Source organism: Lissotriton helveticus, chromosome 9 (genome assembly GCF_964261635.1).
Source record: "Lissotriton helveticus chromosome 9, aLisHel1.1, whole genome shotgun sequence".
NCBI lineage: Eukaryota > Metazoa > Chordata > Amphibia > Caudata > Salamandridae > Lissotriton > Lissotriton helveticus.
This window is the reverse complement of record NC_136070.1, coordinates 273,825,954-273,845,881: the sequence shown is the minus strand read 5'-3', so window position 1 is coordinate 273,845,881 and position 19,928 is coordinate 273,825,954.

The following is a 19,928-nucleotide window of genomic DNA, read 5'->3' as shown; positions in this document are numbered from 1 at the left end:
AGTGATATTTGTCTCTTCCAGGAGACTTGGGCAAGGGATCCCCTGAGTAGAACGGGATATGCAGTTTTTGAAATCCCGGCTAGTTGGAATGGCAGGGGGAGGCCCTCGGGGGGTTTGGCGGTTTGGGTGGCTTCTCACGTTGGGTGTTCCGCCGAGAACTTTCCCACGTTCTCCGGGGACATCCAGTGTGTGCTCCGCAGATGGCCAAACGCTGCATCTAGCTATTGTTAATGTATACTCCCGCCCTGTTAGTGTGACTTCGGAATCACCTACCCTAGAGGACCTTTCCTCCCTTCTGGGCCAACTTCCTAGTGACTGTAAAATAGTGATGGGTGGTGACTTTAATTGTCACTTTGAACATTTGAAAGGTCGTCTAAAGGAGGGTGCTAGTACCACTGAAGATGACTATTGGGGTGTTCCACCTTGTCAATCCCCTCACCCAAAAATCTGGTCCCCTCTGGCAGTCCAAATCATGTCCCTTACCTTGAACTACGCGCTGAGGGCTTGTAACGGACGGACTCCGTCCGACAGCCCCTCTGTGTGCACCTTCAATAGGAGGGATCATGAATCGAGATTGGACTATATTTTCGTTGATATTTCTTTATGGTCCAAGGTCAAGGATTTCAGGATATTGTCTAGAACAGATAGCGATCACAATGCACTGTTACTAGAAATGAAACATCCCGCACCTGTTGGCACGGTGCCACCTTCCAGCCCGTGTGATGACCCTGGGACTTTGGTTCTTACCTCCAATAGACGCAGGGTCAAATGGGGGAAAATAATCAGTGCAGAAGACAATATAAGGAGGATTTATGAAGTAGCACTCCCTAAATTCGAAGAATTGGAGGATCTAGTAAATCTCCCATGGCAACCCGATTTTAATGAGCAGCTAGGACACATTCATGAAAACCTGGTGGGTGCTCTAGGTGAGGTTTTCTACCCTGTGGTACCCCCACGGCGTAATAAGACCAGAACCTCATCTTGGTACAACTCCTCTTGCAAAAAGGCAAAAATAGAACTCATTGCCGCAATTAAAGAAGGTAAAGATAGGGGTAGGGTTGCTGAATTGAGGAGGGAGTATAAGGCGGCCCTGGTACTGGCAAAGTCCGAGTGGGACTGGAACCACTGGCAGTAGCTTTCCCTTGCACTTGAATCCAGGGATCTCAAGAAATTTTGGTCCCTGGTAAATTTTGGCACAGGTGAACCCAAAGCTGCAGTAGAGCCAAACATTGCATCTTCTGCGTGGGAAGAGCATTTGGTAAACTATATCAAGAGATCGAACAGCTGACAGATGTGGATATCGCCTTCGATGATTTACCCACCTCTGCAGCTGGTATGGAATTTACCCTTGAGGAGGTAGTGGGCGCGATGGAGAAGTTATCAAGGGCGAAGACCCCGGGACTGGATAGACTGCCCGGTGATCTTTTCAGACACCATCCCGAGATCTGGGGCCCATATTTTCTAATTCTCTTCAATGCCATCTTGGGAGGCATGGGGGTCCCTGGTACTTGGCTGGGGGCAGAGATAGTGCCCATTTTTAAAAAGGGCTCTCCTCTGCTCCCAGCTAACTACAGGCCGATCAGCCTCATAGATGTCCCCCAAAAACTCTTTTCCCACCTTATCCTGGACCATCTTATGGACTGGATGGAGGCCAATGAAATCTTGAGCCCTCTAAAGGCTGGCTTCAGGAAAAACACGTCCACCATGGATCAGATCTTCTGCCTCGTCCTCCTGTATTGGAAAACGGTGAGGATAGAGGGGGGGAGACTGTACATGGTGTTCGTGGACCTGAGGTCAGCCTTTGACATGGTCCCACGAAAGAAGCTCTGGGAGGTTTTGAAAAAGCTAGGTGTTCCCATATAATTACTGCATGCCATAATTAGGCTCCATGACAATAACTACGCACAGGTTAGGTGTGGGAGGGACGGTGCGTTGTCGTCACGTTTTCCTGTTCGCAGAGGGGTGAGGCAGGGTTGCTTCTTGGCGCCAACCCTGTTTTGCCTCTTTGTCAACAATGTTATATCTCACATGGACAACGTTGACCACAACGACGCCCCCCTCTTGGCAGGCAGGAGGGTGCCAGCTATTATGTTTGCTGACGACACCCTCCTGCTTTCCAAATCCCCGATGGGGATACAAAGGATCCTAGATGGATTTGGTCTCTTCTGTTCACAACATGGTCTTGAGATCAATACCGAGAAGACCAAATTCATGATCTTTAACCCATCCACAAAGACAAGACCAAACCCCATCCTGGGCGAAGCTAGTCTGGAAAGGGTCACAACTTTTCAATACCTGGGGGTAACATTGCATGAGAATCTTTCCTGGGAACCCCAAATAACAAAATCCCGATTGAAGTTGTGTCAACTCTCAGGTGCAATACTTAAGGCCGTGAACACTTCCACCTTTAAACCTATAAGCCCGGCTTTAGAGCTGTATAAAACTCAAGCCAAGGCAGCTGCATCTTATGGCAGCGAGCTTTGGGGGTATAGAGCGGGGCGTGAATTGGCTAATGTGGAAAATAACTTTCTAAGACGCCTTTTGGTACTCCCTCGCAGTACACCTTTGCTCCCTCTAAGATTAGATGTGGGACTACCTTCCATTGCCATAGAATTGGAGTCTAAGCCACTAAGATTCTGGCACAGGCTATGGACCACCAGCGAACTTGCTCATTACAGGCATGATCTCACCCATGTGATGAGTCTGAATAAACGCGATAGAATCCCATGGCTGGCCTTTGTCAAAAAGGAATTGTATAGGTTGAAACTGCAGGAGTTATGGGAGGACCCGGAGCATGGATGTCGAACCATTTCTCGTAAAAATCTGGTGCAAATCCACAAGGAATCTAGTTTAGCTCTTCTCACGTCCGCCACCACCATTGGCACCCTGACTGATCGTTTTTTGGAATTTAAGAATTCCTATGAATTTGAAGATTTTATGGACATTATATACCCCATCCTAGCGAGGAAACTCTTCATACAGTGGAGGTTAGGCACTTTGCCTCTAAAAACCTTCACCTGTAATTGGCTTAAGGGGGGGGATAGAGTTTGTCCTGGATGTAATATGCATGATGAGGAGGAAATTCATCTTTTTTTCTTCTGCCCAGCCTACATTAAACCCAGGAAATACTGGCTGGTGCCTATATGTAGGAACCTGGGATCCAGGTCCTATTTGTCTGTGTATAGAATTCTAAAAACAAGCACTTTGCCTCATATTGTATTTGCAGTGGCCAAATTTATTATGGTTGCGTGGCAGTTAAGGAAAAAACTATCTTCCGCTTAATTGATGAATTTGTGAATGTTTTTCTCCCATCAGAAACATCCCTTTTTTAACTTTATAATCTTTCTTATAGGGCATTTAACCGGTTTTCCAATTCATTTTTTACTCCTGGTACATAACTGAAGTCTATTACCATTGTATTTTAAAAAATGTAATGCACCTTTTAAATGGTGTTGCTAAAATGCACTTATTATCATTGTATTTTAAAAATGTAATGCAATTTTAAATGATGTTGTTAATTTGTTATTTTTGCAATTGCTTGCATGAATCTTTTATGGTCTAAATGACCGAAATAAAGAAACTTTGGAATTGGATTGTGGTCTAAAAGTTAAAACTGTGGGGGCGCCAAAATGCTGGACAATGGGCCCCCCACAGTGTCTGTGAATGGTCTCCTTGCAATTGAGGGAGTGTCTCCCTCCCCTCTGCCTCCAGACAGACACCATCCCTGAGAGGCCCGGGGAGGGGGCCCCCTCCAATGGAACTTAATTGCAAGGCGACACCTTTTTTTTAAAATAGATGGCCAGGGAAACAACAGGACACATCACCAGTGCGTGGCCCCATGCTGGTGGGCTGAGTGCGAGGCCCTGTGCAGACGCCCACGCTGCCCATGCCTAGCAGCGGCCCTGTTCATACATATATGTTGCCAGGAAAGTAACTACTAGACACCTGTACTAACACTGTTATCTAAGGAGTTTCTTTTTACTTAATTATTTTATCTGCGCATATTGTTGATTGATTTACAGCTGCTTATATTTTCTGTGGAACACTCACCCCAACTTTTACGCCGCACTACTTTCAATAGTCACCAGCCGCCACTGCATGCACAGATAATGAACAATCACTCTACTGGACACACAGCCTGACAAGTCACACAGACATACCCCACACTGACAGACAGCCACTTACACAGACCACATGCCAGCAGCAATGGAGTACAACATATAGGAAAGCTCAAGTGAGGTGCACACAAATGGAAGGCCAAGGAGCTAACGACCAAACATGTGTACATCACATGCAAGAGAAGGAACATATAACAACACCCTCAGCCTATCAAATCACACATGGCTGGCACAGTGAGTGAAGTCAAACCACAGTCACCTCAGTGCAACAACTCAGGGAGACAGCAAGGCAACCTATGTTTAGGCACAGGGATGAAAGGAAGGGTATGAAGTCGAACAGTGAACAGCCACACATCTGTATCCAACTACTTGACAGGAGTATGTCAGCAGCACAACACACAGGGCACATTGCAACACTCCATGACTGTCAAACACAAGTAGGACTCTTCACACATACTCTCCCCCATCACACCCGCAGCACACAACACCAGTGTCAAACACACAGAAGGGTGCCTATAATGTCCAGTCAATACACTGACAAACAATCACACTCCCTGCGGGTATCCACAAACATCACACACACACACACAGGGATGCCTGAAGCAATGATTGCACAAAAACAACAGCCAAACACATAACTCGACAAAAACACACACATAACCACAACAAGACCAGACATGACCTGTGCAGCAAAACTGTGGAAAGGCAATGGGAGCACAAACAGTACAAGAGTGCACAACCTCATCAGTCAGGAACAAGGCACAGACAACATACCACAACACAGACAAGAAGTGCACCATCACAAAACAATCATGGATACAAACTGGGAGAAATGGGCCTACAATGACACACAGACAGATATACCACACCACCCATCAAGTCAACATGGTGTCAGTGTACCACATGCTTGCACATGCACAAGAATAACAAGAGACAGCTCAAATATGAGAGGAGAAAACGCCAAGGACATACCTAACACAAGCACAGGAACTAGAATAGACCTAAGTTCATGTGACAGACCCACAGGTAAGGCACACCAAACTGGGAACACACATCTGAATGAAACACACCACACCAACAAAACACACACATTGACATGCAAATAGAACATCACATACAGAGCATCTGTCAGCTGCAAGAGATAACACAGCCCAAACACTGCACACAGCCACATCAAACACACAACAGATGCACATGCCAATGCATCACATTGCAAACATAGCAGGCCATCAGGGGATGCACACCAGGCACCACCCACCTCGCCGGACACACACTCGACGCCGTCTTCTCATCCAGCACAGACATCAACTTCAGCCACGCCACAGAGCTTCAATGGACGGACCACAGCTGCGTCCACTTCACCTTCAAGAGAACAACGACCCACCAACACCAGCAACACACCGCCCGCAGAAGCTGGAACAAGATCACAGCAGACCAGCTCGCCACCTCCCTGAGCCAACACCCTCCTGCCAGCTCAGCGAACCCCAGCCAGGCCGCCGACAACCTCACGAAGTGGATCACCATCTGCGCGGACGAGCTCGCCCCGCTGAGGACCCCGCCCAGCAGACCCGCCAGCAAGAAGGCCCCATGGTTCACCGACGAACTCAAGAGCTCCAAGAAGAACTGCCGAGCCCTCGAGAAAGTCTGGAAAAGGGACCCGACACCGGACAACAGGACCTCCTACAAACTGGCCACCCGGAAACACCACCAGCTGATCCGCGCCGCCAAGAGAACAGCATTCAAGGACCGGTTGGACAACAACGCACACAACAGCAAGGAACTCTTCAACATCGTGAAAGAGCTTTCCAACCCCAGCGCAGGAAACAACGACATCACCCCATCACAAGACCTCTGCAACTCCCTCGCCTCATACTTCCACAACAAGATCACGGACATACACAGCAGTTTCAACAACCAACCAACGCACACCACGACCGACCTGCCACCCCCCCCCACCACCACCCTCCACGCCTGGACCCCGATCAGCACAGAAGACACCATCCGCACGATGAACTCCATCCACTCCGGATCACCAACCGACCCCTGCCCTCACCACGTCTTCAACAAGGCCGACGCTGTCATCGCACCCCACCTGCGAGACATCATCAACACATCCTTCGACACCGCCATCTTCCCCGAAAGCTGGAAACACGCCGAACTCAGCGCTCTACTCAAAAAACCAACAGCGGACCCCACCGACCTCAAGAATTACCGCCCCATCTCGCTTCTACCGTTTCCAGCCAAAGTCATCGAGAAGACCGTCAACAAGCAGATGGCCGCCTTCCTCGAGACGAACGGATCCCTCGACCCCTCACAGTCCGGCTTCCGAGCCAAACACAGCACCGAGACCGCCCTCATCGCCGCCACCGATGACATCCGAGCCCTGATGGACAAGGGAGAAACAGCGGCCCTCATCCTCCTAGACCTCTCCGCGGCATTCGACACGGTCTGCCACCGCACCCTAACACGGCGCCTCAGCAACATCGGTATCCAGGACAAGGCGCTGGAATGGATCATCTCCTTCCTCGACGGAAGAACACAGCGAGTCCGCCTACCACCGTACAAGTCAGAGGCCTCCGAAGTCATCTGCGGCGTCCCCCAAGGATCATCACTGAGCCCCACCCTCTTCAACGTCTACATGAGCCCCCTCGCGGCCATCGTACGCAAACACCACCTCAGCATCATCTCCTACGCCGACGACACCCAGCTGATCCTCTCCCTGACCAACAACCCCGCCGCCGCCAGAGCCAACCTGCACGAAGGGATGAAAGAGGTAGCCGAGTGGATGACGACCAGCCGCCTGAAACTGAACTCGGACAAGACGGAGGTCCTCATCCTGGGCTCTTCACCCTCCGCCTGGGACGACTCCTGGTGGCCTCCCGCCCTGGGCACCGCACCCAAACCGACAGACCATGCACGAAACCTGGGCTTCATCCTGGACTCCTCCCTCTCCATGACCAGGCAAGTCAACAGCGTCTCCTCGGCGTGCTTCAACATCCTACGCATGCTACGAAAGATCTTTTGGTGGATCCCCTCAGAGACCAGGAAGACCGTCACCCAGGCCCTCGTCACAAGCCGACTGGACTACGGCAACGCCCTCTACGCCGGGACCACCGCCAAGCTCCAGAAGAGACTCCAGCGGATCCAAAACGCCTCAGCCAGACTCATCCTCGACATCCCACGATCCAGCCACATCTCCGGTCATCTGAGAGACCTTCACTGGCTCCCCATCAACAAGAGAATCACCTTCCGCCTCCTCACCCACGCACACAAAGCCCTACACGACCAAGGCCCGAGCTACCTCAACAGCCGAGTCAACTTCTACGCTCCCAAACGCCACCTCCGATCAGCCAACCACGCCCTCGCCGCCGTCCCCCGCATCCGAAGAGCGACTACAGGAGGAAGGTCCTTCTCCTACCTGGCCGCCAAGACCTGGAACTCCCTCCCGTCCGACCTGCGCCTGACCCAAGACCACCTCTCCTTCAGGAAGAAGCTGAAGACCTGGCTGTTCGAGCAGTAGCGGCACCCCCCCCTCCCCAGCGCCTTGAGACCCTACGGGTATGTAGCGCGCTTTATAAGTGTCACTGATTGATTGATTGATAGGCAAGGACATGGCAACATACACACACAGCAGTGTGTGCACACCATACCAGTTCCACACAGCTATGAGTGACACACCATGAAGACCCATTACAACAATCAAAACAGCACAGACACCATCACACTCGGGAAGTGAAGCAGTACCTCAGCAAACACATATACAGCTAACCCAGCATCCACAGATGCACAAGTCTGGGACCCCAAAGTGGACACAACATGACCAGAGGACTGTGCAGCACAAACAGTTGAACTGCATATGAGCAACCATGACTGCTAAACAGTACAAGACACAACACTGACTTGCCAGTCACGCACTCTGCGTAATCACAATATTAAAAAACAACAAGTAGGAGTCAGCCAGAACTGCAAGGACACACCAACACACTGCACAGTGCACAACATACAACACACACATGTGCACACAATCACAATCACAGGGCTGAACAATCACACAAACAGGCCCTCTACTCCTGGGTGACACGTGTGTAGTTGACATTGCAGGGGCACATACACATCAACACTCCTGACAAAGTCACCCCTTCACACTGCACACTTCTTGACCACCCAAGTGCACACATTGAAATCCACCCATGTGGCTAGGATGACTGCCCATCACAAGATGAGCATACACCTAATCTGCTGGGCAGACATACAGTAAGATCACACATACATGATTTTCCTGCCCAGCCTGCCTGCAATCCTGTGGATAGAATCCCACTCTGTGCTGGCAGTGCCTCCAAACCTGACATGTGTACAATATAGCTAACATGAACAAAGAATGATAATGATAACGGTATTTCATCGAAAACCACCATCATTGCACCCACAAACATCAGAGTCAGTTGGAACTGAAGTCCCTGTCACCCCTGTAAAAACTAGAAAAATTGAGACAAAGCCATTGGCAATGTTGAAGTAGCATACAGAGCATGGGTCACATTAAAACATACCCACACAGAAAACACTTTAATCAGTAAGGACACTGTCAAACAAAACAACAGGAGCAACTGTCTTTATTCACATATTGCACAGATAGGCACCAATATCAGACAAGAGCAAGGCCAGTGGCCAGCACAAAGTGCAGAGTAGTTACATGAGAAGCTACATAGGCAAGTGGCAATCAGCAGTAAACTGGCCAGCACAAAGTGCGTAGTAGTTACATGAGAAGCTGCACAGGCAAGTGGCAAACAGCAGTGAACAACAAGGCCAGTGGCCAGTCCAATGTGCAGGGTAGTTACATGAGAAGCTGCACAGGCATGGGGCAAACAGCAGTGAACAACAAGGCCAGTGGCCATTCCAATGTGCAGAGTATGTCCATGAGAAGCTTCACAGGCAAGGGGCAAACAGCAGTGAACAACAAGGCTAGTGGCCAGTCCACTGTGCAGAGTAAGTCCATGAGAAGCTGCACGGGGAATGTGTGCAACTGTACCCTGCCATGGTCAGCAACACAGTCAGGGGGGGAAACAATGGGCAGTACAGGCACCGCTATGGGCGAGACAGGTGTGTGAGGGTGACTAACACTCAGACTTAGCTGTCAGTCAGACTGGTAGCTGGCTGTGTGTCGGGGTGGGGACAGTTGAAGGACTGGACCGGGGAGAGAGAGGTCCAGCTGAGGTATAGGCATCATTTGTTTGTGAAGCTGGAGTGCTGCTTAGACCAGGTGGTGTAGTGGCACGCGGAGATGGAGTCATGCTGCCGTGAGACACAGTGTTGAAGGGAGATTGTGGAGGGGTCCCTTTCACCTTTTTGGGGATTTGAAATGGCTTCCCTGTCTTGGGATGAATGGCAAGTGGTGTTGACACAAGAGGCACACTCACCACCAAAGCTGCATCCGGTGCAGACGGTGGCCCTCCTTCTGGGGAAATACTGGATCCAGCTGTTCGCTTGCCCTGGCCTTGTCTTGCCTTTGCCACTCCATCCCCTGTTTACCAGGTTTTCCCCCTGGTAAATGGTCTAAATATCGATTCCAAAATATCAAGTCACCTAAATATGGAGTCCAAAATATAGAATGGACAAAATATTGACTGGACAGAATATCGTTTTGAAGGTAAGTACTTTAATATCGAATTAAAAAATATAGACAGTCAAAATATCGAAGTACATAATATAGTTGATTAAAAATATCGACTTTTTAATAATATCTAATTTTTTAAAGTGTTTTATATGTTAGTTTCTGTGTGAAAAGTGTATATTTAATTGTAATTTATTGTAAGTAATTAATTTTATGTTATTTAATTTTTGCATAATTTAATTCTGTAGCGGGTTGTGGGTTTATAGGGGAATAGGGTGGGAAGTAATTTAATTATAATTAATTAAATATGTTAATTAATTAATTGGTATTTATTTTCAATTCATTGTTAATTAATTTGTAATTGATAATTATTTAATTGTTAGTTGATAATTTTTATTAATTGTTTAATTGACAATTATGTGAATAATATTATTTTATTTTCTGTAGCGGGTTTATAGGGGAATAGGGTGGGAAGTAATTTAATTATAATTAATTAAATATGTTAATTAATTTATTGGCATTTATCTTGAATATATTGTCAAATAATTTTTAATTGGTAATTAATTAATGGTTAATTGTTAATAATTTTTTATTATATTATTGATAATTATGTAAATAATATCATTTTATTTTTAGTAGCGGGTTGTGGGTTTGTAGGGGAATAGGGTGGGAAGTAATTTAATTATAATTAATTAAACATGTTACTTAATTGGTATTTATTTTCAATAAATTGTCAATTAATTTTTAATTGGTAATTAATTAATTGTTAATTGATAATTAATTTTATTAATTGATTAATTTATAATTATGTGATTTATATTTATTTTCACTAGAGTGGGAATATTAAAATTTACCCCTATGCTATCCAACGCTTTTCCTACTGTTGCACTCACTGGAGTGGGAATAGTAATTTTTACCCTTACGCTATCCAACGTTTTCCCTACTGTTGCACTCACTTGAGTGGGAATAGTAATTTTTACCCCTACGCTATCCAACGCTTTCCCTACTGTTGCACTCTCTGGAGTGGGAATAGTAATTTTTACCCCTACGCTATCCAACGCTTTCCCACTGTTGCACTCTCTGGAGTGGGAATAGTAATTTTTACCCCTACGCTATCCAATGCTTTCCCTATGGTGCACTGAAATGAAGAAAGTTCTTAATAAAGCGCACTGCGACCAAGCGGCTTCCTGGCGCTGAGAATAGAGAACTGAGGAGGATGGAATTTGCCGAAGGAAATCAGCCAGAGTACACTATGGAAAACAGGTGGGTCTTGAGGGCTTTGCGGAATTGGGAATAAACTGGGATAGACCTAATCAACAGAGGAAGACTGTTCCAGAAGCGAGGAGCTAACACAGAGAATCTGGTGCCTCCAGTTTTAGATCTACAAAACCGCGGAACATTGAGGAGGGATTGATTGGAGGAGCGAAGGGCACGGTTGGGGGTGTAGGGGATGATGAGAAAATTGATAAAAGCCGGGGCAGTGCGGGTACGAGCCATGAAGGCCAGGCAACCCATCTTAAAGAGAGATCTCTGGCAGATGGGAAGCCAGTGAAGGGATTTCAAAACGGGCGTGATGTGAGAGGACTTGGGCAGGTGATGAATGAGACGAGCGGCCTGATTCTGAATAGCCTGCAATTGGTGAAGTTCGTAGGCCGGAATGCCCACGTACAGGCTGTTCCCGTAATCAAGACGGGAAAGAATCATTGCCAAAATAACAAGTTTAAGGGCATCGGAAGAAAAAAAACGGGACACTTTCCGGATAATCCGGAGGGAGAGAAAACAGGAAGAAACAACTGAGCTAATCTGGGCATGCATGGAGAGGTCCTGACTGACTTTAATACCCAAGGTCTTTGCGGAGGAAGCCGGTACGGGCGGGGGGCCGAAGACGGGAGGCCAGAAGGCGGCCGACCAAGGGGAGATGGTGAGGCCAGTCAGGACCAGCTCCGTCTTGTCCAGATTAAGCTTAAGTTGATTAGAATTCATCCACTCCGAGATGAAAACTAGTGTGGAGTGGAATTTAGGTAGGGAGTGCAGAGGAGAAGAGAGATCGAAAACTAACTGGAGGTCATTCGCATAGTTATATACGGAGTGGGAATAGTAATTTTTACCCTACGCTATTTTTACCCCTACGGTATCCAATGCTTTCCCTACTGTTCCACTCTCTGGAGTGGGAATAGTAATTTTTACCCCTACGCTATCCAACGCTTTCCCTACTGTTGCACTCACTGGAGTTGGAATAGTAATTTTTACCCCTACGCTATCCAACGCTTTCCCTACTGTTGCACTCGCTGGAGTGGGAATAGTAATTTTTATCCCTACGCTATCCAACGCTTTCCCTACTGTTGCACTCGCTGGAGTGGGAGTAGTAATTTTCACTCCTACGCTATCCAACGCTTTCCCTATTGTTGCACTCACTGGAGTTGGAATAGTAATTTTTACCCCTACGCTATCCAACGCTTTCCCTACTGTTGCACTCTCTGGAGTGGGAATAGTAATTTTTACCCCTATGCTATCCAACGCCTTCCCTACTGTTGCACTCGCTGGAGTGGGAATAGTAATGTTTACCCCTTCGCTATCCAACGCTTTCCCTACTGTTGCACTCTCTGGAGTGGGAATAGTAATTTTTACCCCTACGCTATCCAACGCTTTCCCTACTGTTGCACTCTCTGGAGTGGGAATAGTAATTGTTACCCCTACGCTATCCAACGCCTTCCCTACTGTTGCACTCTTTGGAGTGGGAATAGTCATTTTTACCCCTACGCTATCCAACGTTTTCCCTACTGTTGCGCTCACTGGAGTGGGAATAGTAATTTTTACCCCTACGCTATCCAACGCTTTCCCTACTGTTGCACTCTCCGGAGTTGGAATAGTAATTTTTGCCCCTACGCTATCCAACGCTTTCCCTACTGTTGCACTTCCAGGAGTGGGAATAGTAATTTTTACCCCTACGCTATCCTACGGTAATAATATTGTGTATTTTTATTAATATTATGTGTGTATATATATATATGTTTTAACAGATATGATTGTATTCTTTTTTTTATAAGTTAAATTAATTATTTAATAATTTTAAGGTAATTTAAGTATTTTTAAGTATATTTTAGCTATTTATTTTTAATAATTTTTTTATTTAACATTATTTTTTACAAATTCGATATTTTTAAAATGTATATATATATATATAAACGATATTTTGGACTCGATATTTTATTACTTACCTGTTTGTAGATAGGAATTCGATATTTTGTCCGTCGATATTTTGGCGTCGATATTTTGGGTAGTCTATATTGTGTCCGTCGATATTTAGTCAGTGATCCTTTCCCCCTACAGTGCCCTCCTTTCCCTGCTTCACAGGGCTTTGGATGGGAGTTGAGGTTGTGGGTGAATCTGCCTTGGAGCTCTTCTTATGTGTACTCTTAGCAGCACCACCTTCTCAGCAGGCACCAAAACTGTCTGCTTGTCTTTGCGAGATGCTTTAGGGACAGAAGAGTCCTTGGCCGGGGATGCCTCTGAGGCATATGACCCTGACGTCTGCTTCTTGGCTTTGTGGCCCTCGGTGTCGCCTGACAGGCTTTTGTCTTGGCGCTCTGGGGTGGCTTTCGTTTTCTGTGGGGATGGTGTCTGCGCCCTGGACTGCTTGGGCTGCTGCTGCTGTGTGCTGCGTGTGCTGTATATTGCCCTTGATGTCTGTGGTGCATGGTCACTATCATCAAATTTGGCCACTGGCAAGGGGGTGGACAAAGGGACTGGAGCTGGACTCCGAGATTGTGCCAGTTGAAGGGCTGCCATCACTGCGGAGGACAAAGACTGGACAGTCCGGTGTAGCCCACCCACGTCTGAATGTATGCCCTCCATGAAAGCAACCACCTGTGCCAACGTTTTGTCATGGTCTAGAAAGGCATAGAGGAGAGCTGTCTGGCCCACACACAACTGGTGCAAAAGGTCCACAGACTCCGCACTAAGGGCAGCAGGGGGGAAAGGGGCAGGGGTAGCGGTGCCTGGGGTGAAGGACACTCTTCCCTTCTTACTGTTGTGAACACGGGCAGCACTAGTGGAAGTAGCTGGGAGGGTGGGCACTGAACAATGTGTGGTGGAAGAGGAGGCAAAGTCCCTGTTCCCTAGGTTCGCCAACATGGATGCGTCATCGCTGGTATCAGATGACGTTGAAGTTTGCATCTCTGGATGTGATTCCTCCAGCAGACTCCTGTCCCCCTCCGAGGTGCTGATCACATCTGGGTCACTGTTCTCATGTGCAGCTGTTGTGCTTGATGCCTCACCACGGATGTATGACGTTATAACGCATACTTTTACTCCGCAGACCATTACAACGCGACTTTTACTCCGCATACCGTTACAACGCATAGCGCCTTGGGGCGCTGGATAGTGGTAAGTATAATTTACTATTCTAACTCCAGTCCCCGTGGACCCTAGGGAAGGTGTTGGATAGTAAATTATACTTATCCCCTATCCTAGAGCGCCCCCCAGCGCAATGCGTTGTAATGGTATGCGGAGTAATGGTCGCGTTGTAATGGGTCTGCGGAGTAAAAGATCCGTTGTAACGGGTGTATACCCCTCACCACTGGTGTCCATCCCCTGTCCTTCCGTGCACACGGGAGATGCTGCATGAGAGAGAGAGATGTAGGGTCAGTTCATTGGCATCAACATAACAAACATATGCAAGCAAAGCATCACTGAAGATGATGAAATCTACATGTTGCACACCACCCTGTCAATAACATTGTGCAACCTCAATTTTTACTCGAACAATTGTATTGTATTGTATTAATTCTTATAAAGCGCGATTGCTGCCCAATGGGCGTCCAAGCGCTGAATGCGTGTCAACAAGCAAACCAGGCATAAGTGAGCCATCTGTTGACCACACAGCACAATATCCTGCCAGTGGCTCCATTCAACCAGACACACAAATAGCTCTGAGCACACCTAGGGCCCTGATGGGGGCAAGGATGAACCCCACAACATGTTGCCACTGTCATATCTGGTTGGAGCAGAAGGGGACAACACAGATACAGACTCCAACATAACAGTCCACAATGGACATGAGCTCATGCCATCCATCATGTTGTACTTTGGGGCTCAACTACTTCTGCACAGCGGCGTCAGATGTCTAAGCCTTACAAATCTGAGGTCAGGCAATACACGCATTGATAAAAGCACACTCAGATTAGGCACACTGCTGGCGCGATGCTGGAGAATATAAGAGCGTCTGACCTAACTGATGCATCATTAATACCAACGGTATCAGAGGTCTTCGTATCACAAGAAGCAATAGAGAATTTGTACTCTTTGTCTGACCCCTCATCAGATGAGACTATGAACCATAGTAAAGACTGGGCAGAGTATAGCGAAGAAAGTAGTTCTGTCGAATTAGAATCTGAGGGATCAAGACCTAATGTAACATCGCCTCAATCGAATGTTTCTACTGTTAGAAGGCGAAGAAAAAGGGGGTCGCAACGCACAACTGGCAGGGTCAGTGAAGATTGCGCTGAAACATGTCAAGGACCTGAAGTAACGACTTTTGTATCATCGGAGGTAGCGGATCAAGTAGGATTAAAGATTGGAGAAGAGCTAGGAAAAGAGATTACTCCAATGAATACTAAAGAGATAACTTTAACTACCATCTACCAAACCATGATGAGTCATCGCGCTGAGAGTAAATGAGAAAATTAGCGTACACAGGCAACCTGCTCTAAAGTAAAAAGCGCTGTGCGACGAGCCATTAAACTTTGTACTGAAATGGCCAGTAGAGTATCGGAGGCTGAGGCAAGAATTTCGGCACTTGAGGAAGAGATTATGGCACAAAAGCACGAACTAGAGACTGTTAAAACGCATAAAGAGGATATTTCATATAAACTGTCTGGGCTGGAAAACCAGGCGCGTAGGAACAATTTGCGCTTTCTCGGAATACCAGAGAAAAAGGAAGGGACGGATGTAAGAAGATTCATCATCGAACTATTGACCGAAGAATTTCCTGATCTTACATCCTGGGACTGGTCAAAAGAAGTGCAAAGAGCACATAGATTCCCGTTTAATGTAAGAAAGCCTAGGCAGGGCGAGGAAGAATACCCTAGGGCTATACTAGTCTGCTTCAACAATTTTCTCGCCATGGAAGCAATTTATAGTCTACCTCGTCCTGATAAAAAAGCTGAGGCCAAGAATTGCACTTTTTTCATACGACCTGATTTTTGCCATGCCACAGTTTCCCAGCGTTGGCATTTAAGGCAATTAATACCCGATTTCCAACAGAAGGGGGCCACTGTATTTTTGCAGAACCCAGCCAAATTAAAAATAGCTGTCAAAGGGCAGATTAGATTTTTTTATTCTGAAATCAAAGCAAAGGAATATTTAGACTCTCTTTGAGGAGTAGAGAAAAAAGAAATAAGATCAATCAATGAAGAAGCTTAGTTAGACGTTTAGCTATTAAAATCTAGTTTTAATAATGTTCTGATTTAGTTATGCAAATATTGGTTGAGCTGATTTATTTTATGCTGATCCATGTTATGTGTATTCATAAGGTATTTATTATGCTGCTCTTTGATTGCAATTGGGCTTATCTTTTTCTTTTTGTCGTTCTTTTCTTCCTGGGGTGCTTGTGGTTGGGGGGGTACGGCATCCATACCTAACAGGAACTGACTGTTCCTGAGCCTCATATGTTGGGGAGTGGGGAGGGGGGTTGCTTGCGGGGTGGGGGAAGTGGAGGGCACAGGGGGTGGTGGGGGTGTAAGGAAGTGGTGGTTGTTTAAAGAAGCTAAGAAAATTGATGTAACTGTTACAAATTCTTGTAGAGGAAGACCAATGATGTTAAGTTTGTTAATAATTTTGTTTTATAATGGATAAAAAGATTAAAATTTGCACGTTAAATATAAACGGCCTTAATGACCCTAAAAAGATAGGGATCCTGTCTGAATTATTTCAGCTGTCACAAATTGATATCCTGTGTTTACAGGAGACGCACATCTCCTGGGACAAAAGAAACATATTGAACAGTCTGGGTCTTGACCTCTTAGTTTGTTCTAAGCAGACTGGTATTAAAAGAGGGGTTGCGATCTTCATGAGAAAAGGGGTCGGGAAATGTGTTAGAACATTAGCCGATAAGTGGGAGAGATGGGTGCTCTTGGAGATGATTGTAGAAGGAAATAAATTTACAATGTGCTGTCTATATGGCCCGAACCTGGACTACAGCGAGGTATTTGATACTATTAATCTAGAACTTGCAACTTGGAGTCAACCGTTAATTCTTTGTGGTGATCTGAATATAAATATTGAGTCTGGCTGTAACATCCGTATCCAAGAGAGGTATACTGGTCGGAAGATCAGGACTTATAGAGCTCTAAGAGCTTTAGTGGTAGGTAATGGGCTATTTGATGTAGGGAATAAACTTTTCCCTATTGACCCTGGATACACTTTTTTCATCACCACATCGAAAATTTGTCCGGTTAGACTATTTATTTACCTCTTTTTTTTTTTTTTAGAAAGGGCTAATATTGATATTATGCCTCAATCAGTTTCAGATCATAATCCCCTCATACTTGAATTGCTCTTACCCACCCAGAGTTTTAACCCAAACCGTCAATGGTGGTTTAATGATCAATATCTATCACATATGGCTAAAATTATTCAGGATTTTTTTCTATGTAATAGTGGGACGGCCTCAACCCAGATTGTATGGGACACATTTAAATCTGTTGTCAGAGGGGAAACCATTAATTTTTCTAATTTTCATCGGAAAAATGCAGAAAGAATTCAAGAAGAAAGGGTCAGGGGTGCAGAGCTGAAATTAGCCATTTCTATTAGTAGGGGTCATGGAGTGGAGGAAGCACAGCGCCTCTTAACCATTGAACGAGCTGCTTTATATGCTTATCTAGCAGATCAGGTTGCCATCAAGTATAAACAATATAAAGCTGAATGCTATGAATTAAATGATCAGACAGGCAAAATTGTAGCCCAAAGGTTAAGACAAAAAGTAGTCATGAAAGACATAATAAAAATTGTTGATTCAGTTGGTGTAACCCAAGAAAATCAAACAGGGATATTAAAGGCTTTCAGTGACTTTTATAAATCATTATATAACAGAATGGCTGAGGGTGATATCCAAGACAGGGCCCCATCGGATTACTTGAGGAATATTGATAATCTTTCTATTACTGAGGCTGATATAACATCTTTAAGTACTCCGATTTCCTGGGACGAAATTGAAACTGCTATTCTGGGCTTAGCTCCTGGCAAAGCTATGGGGCCAGATATGATTCCTCTAGAATTTTACCGGGTTTTTCGAAACATGCTTTAATCTCACTTACTCGAGGTCTTTCATCAAGCCTTTCAAGGACATCCACCTATTTCTTGGTCGTTGGCTACTATACTGATATTTTTTTTAAAAAGGGGAAGGATAGTAAGGAAATGGGATCCTATAGGCCGATTTCTTTAATCACATCAGACAGTAAAAAAAATTCTAAAATACTAGCAAATAGACTGAACGATATAATGCCAACAATAGTATCCAAGATCCAGCATGGCTTTATAAAAAAAGAGGGATACTACTGACCATGTCAGACGTATTATCACCCTATTGGATTGGGCTCAGGCCACAGGATCCCCAGTCGGCGTTGTATTATTAGACGCTGAAAAAGCTTTTGACAGGGTCGACTGGGGATTTCTATGGTCTGTCTTAGTATGGAAAGGGTTTCCTAAAGAGTATATCTAAGCAGTTCAGGCGTTATATAATAAGCCAAAAGCTGTAATACGTATCGCTACTGAAACATCTGATCCTTTTCCGGTCACAAGGGGGACAAGGCAGGGGTGTCTCTGTTCCCCCTTGTTGTTCGCGCTCTATATTGAGCCGTATCTAACTAGGTTAATAAAAGAAATTGGGATCACCCCGGTTATGCTACATCACGTTGCCCATAAATTCCTCGCATACGCCGATGACGTGGCGATCGTCACGACAGATGTAGCATCAGCTTTACCTAAAATCATAGAACTTGCCCAAGAATATGGGGAATTTTCTGGATACAAATTAAATATTACGAAGACCTAGCTTATACATTCGGCTGCAGGCAGGCCGGATGACATAGTATTTGCCTCCACAGCTACATATCTTGGTGTGACAATTTCAGCTAAAGTTGAAGACATTGTTGGACTGAATACAGATCCTGTACTATCCTCTGTTAATAGGACTCTTGAGAGGCTGAATAATTTGCATTTATCACTACATGGCCACACAAACGCACTAAAAATGATTATATTCCCCAAATTTTTGTATTTGTTTCGCACCATATCACTTTTGTTTTCCTGTGCCTTTTTCAATAAATTAGATAGAACTACTTCTAGGTTCATATGGGGCTATCGGAGAGTTAGAAGATCTCTGAAATGGTGCATCTTGCCCAAATTAAGAGGAGGATTGGGGGTCCCGAACTTCCGATTATATTACTGGGCAATCTGTCTAAAAGCTATGGGTACTATGATTTTTCCATATTTCTATCAGGATGAAGCATTGGCGCCCTCTATTTATGAAATGTTGTTAGGAGCAGAACCCCGACAGTGTTTATTTAGGTTGATAGAACCCAGTTATTATAAAAAGACAAAGCTTAAGGTTTTGATTTCATCGTTTCAAATCTGGAAACAATTTAATAAAAGGTTTTGTTTTAACATTAAGCTGAATTACTATACACCATTTCTGAAAAATCTTTCGCTTCCCGACATATTTAGGGATTCCGTGATGCAGAGGTGGAACGATCTTAAGATCAGTTCCTTTGGAGATTTGTTTCAGAATGGGCAAATGGTATCATACTCGCACTTGCAGGACAAATATAGTCTAACAAGGAGAGATTTCTTTAAATACCTCCAAAATCCGAAGTTTTATAGAGTCTAAAAATGTATTAAATATCGGTTCTATGAATAAAATAGATGTGCTGGAAAGTTGTCTTAGGAAAAATAGAATTGGCACGATATACCAGTAGCTGCTAAACAGAATAAAAGATGACCTCGAGATATTCACTGATAAATGGCAAAACAACTTTGGAATAGAAAAGGTCGATATACCCAGATCCTTAGAAATGGCCAGTACAGTGTTGTTCAATGGGTCTTTTAAAAGCCAGCACTTCATGGCCGTTTTTGATTTATACTACACACCGTCGAAACTGGCGCTATGGAAAGCCAAGGGGGGGTATTAATTGTAGCCGCTGTGG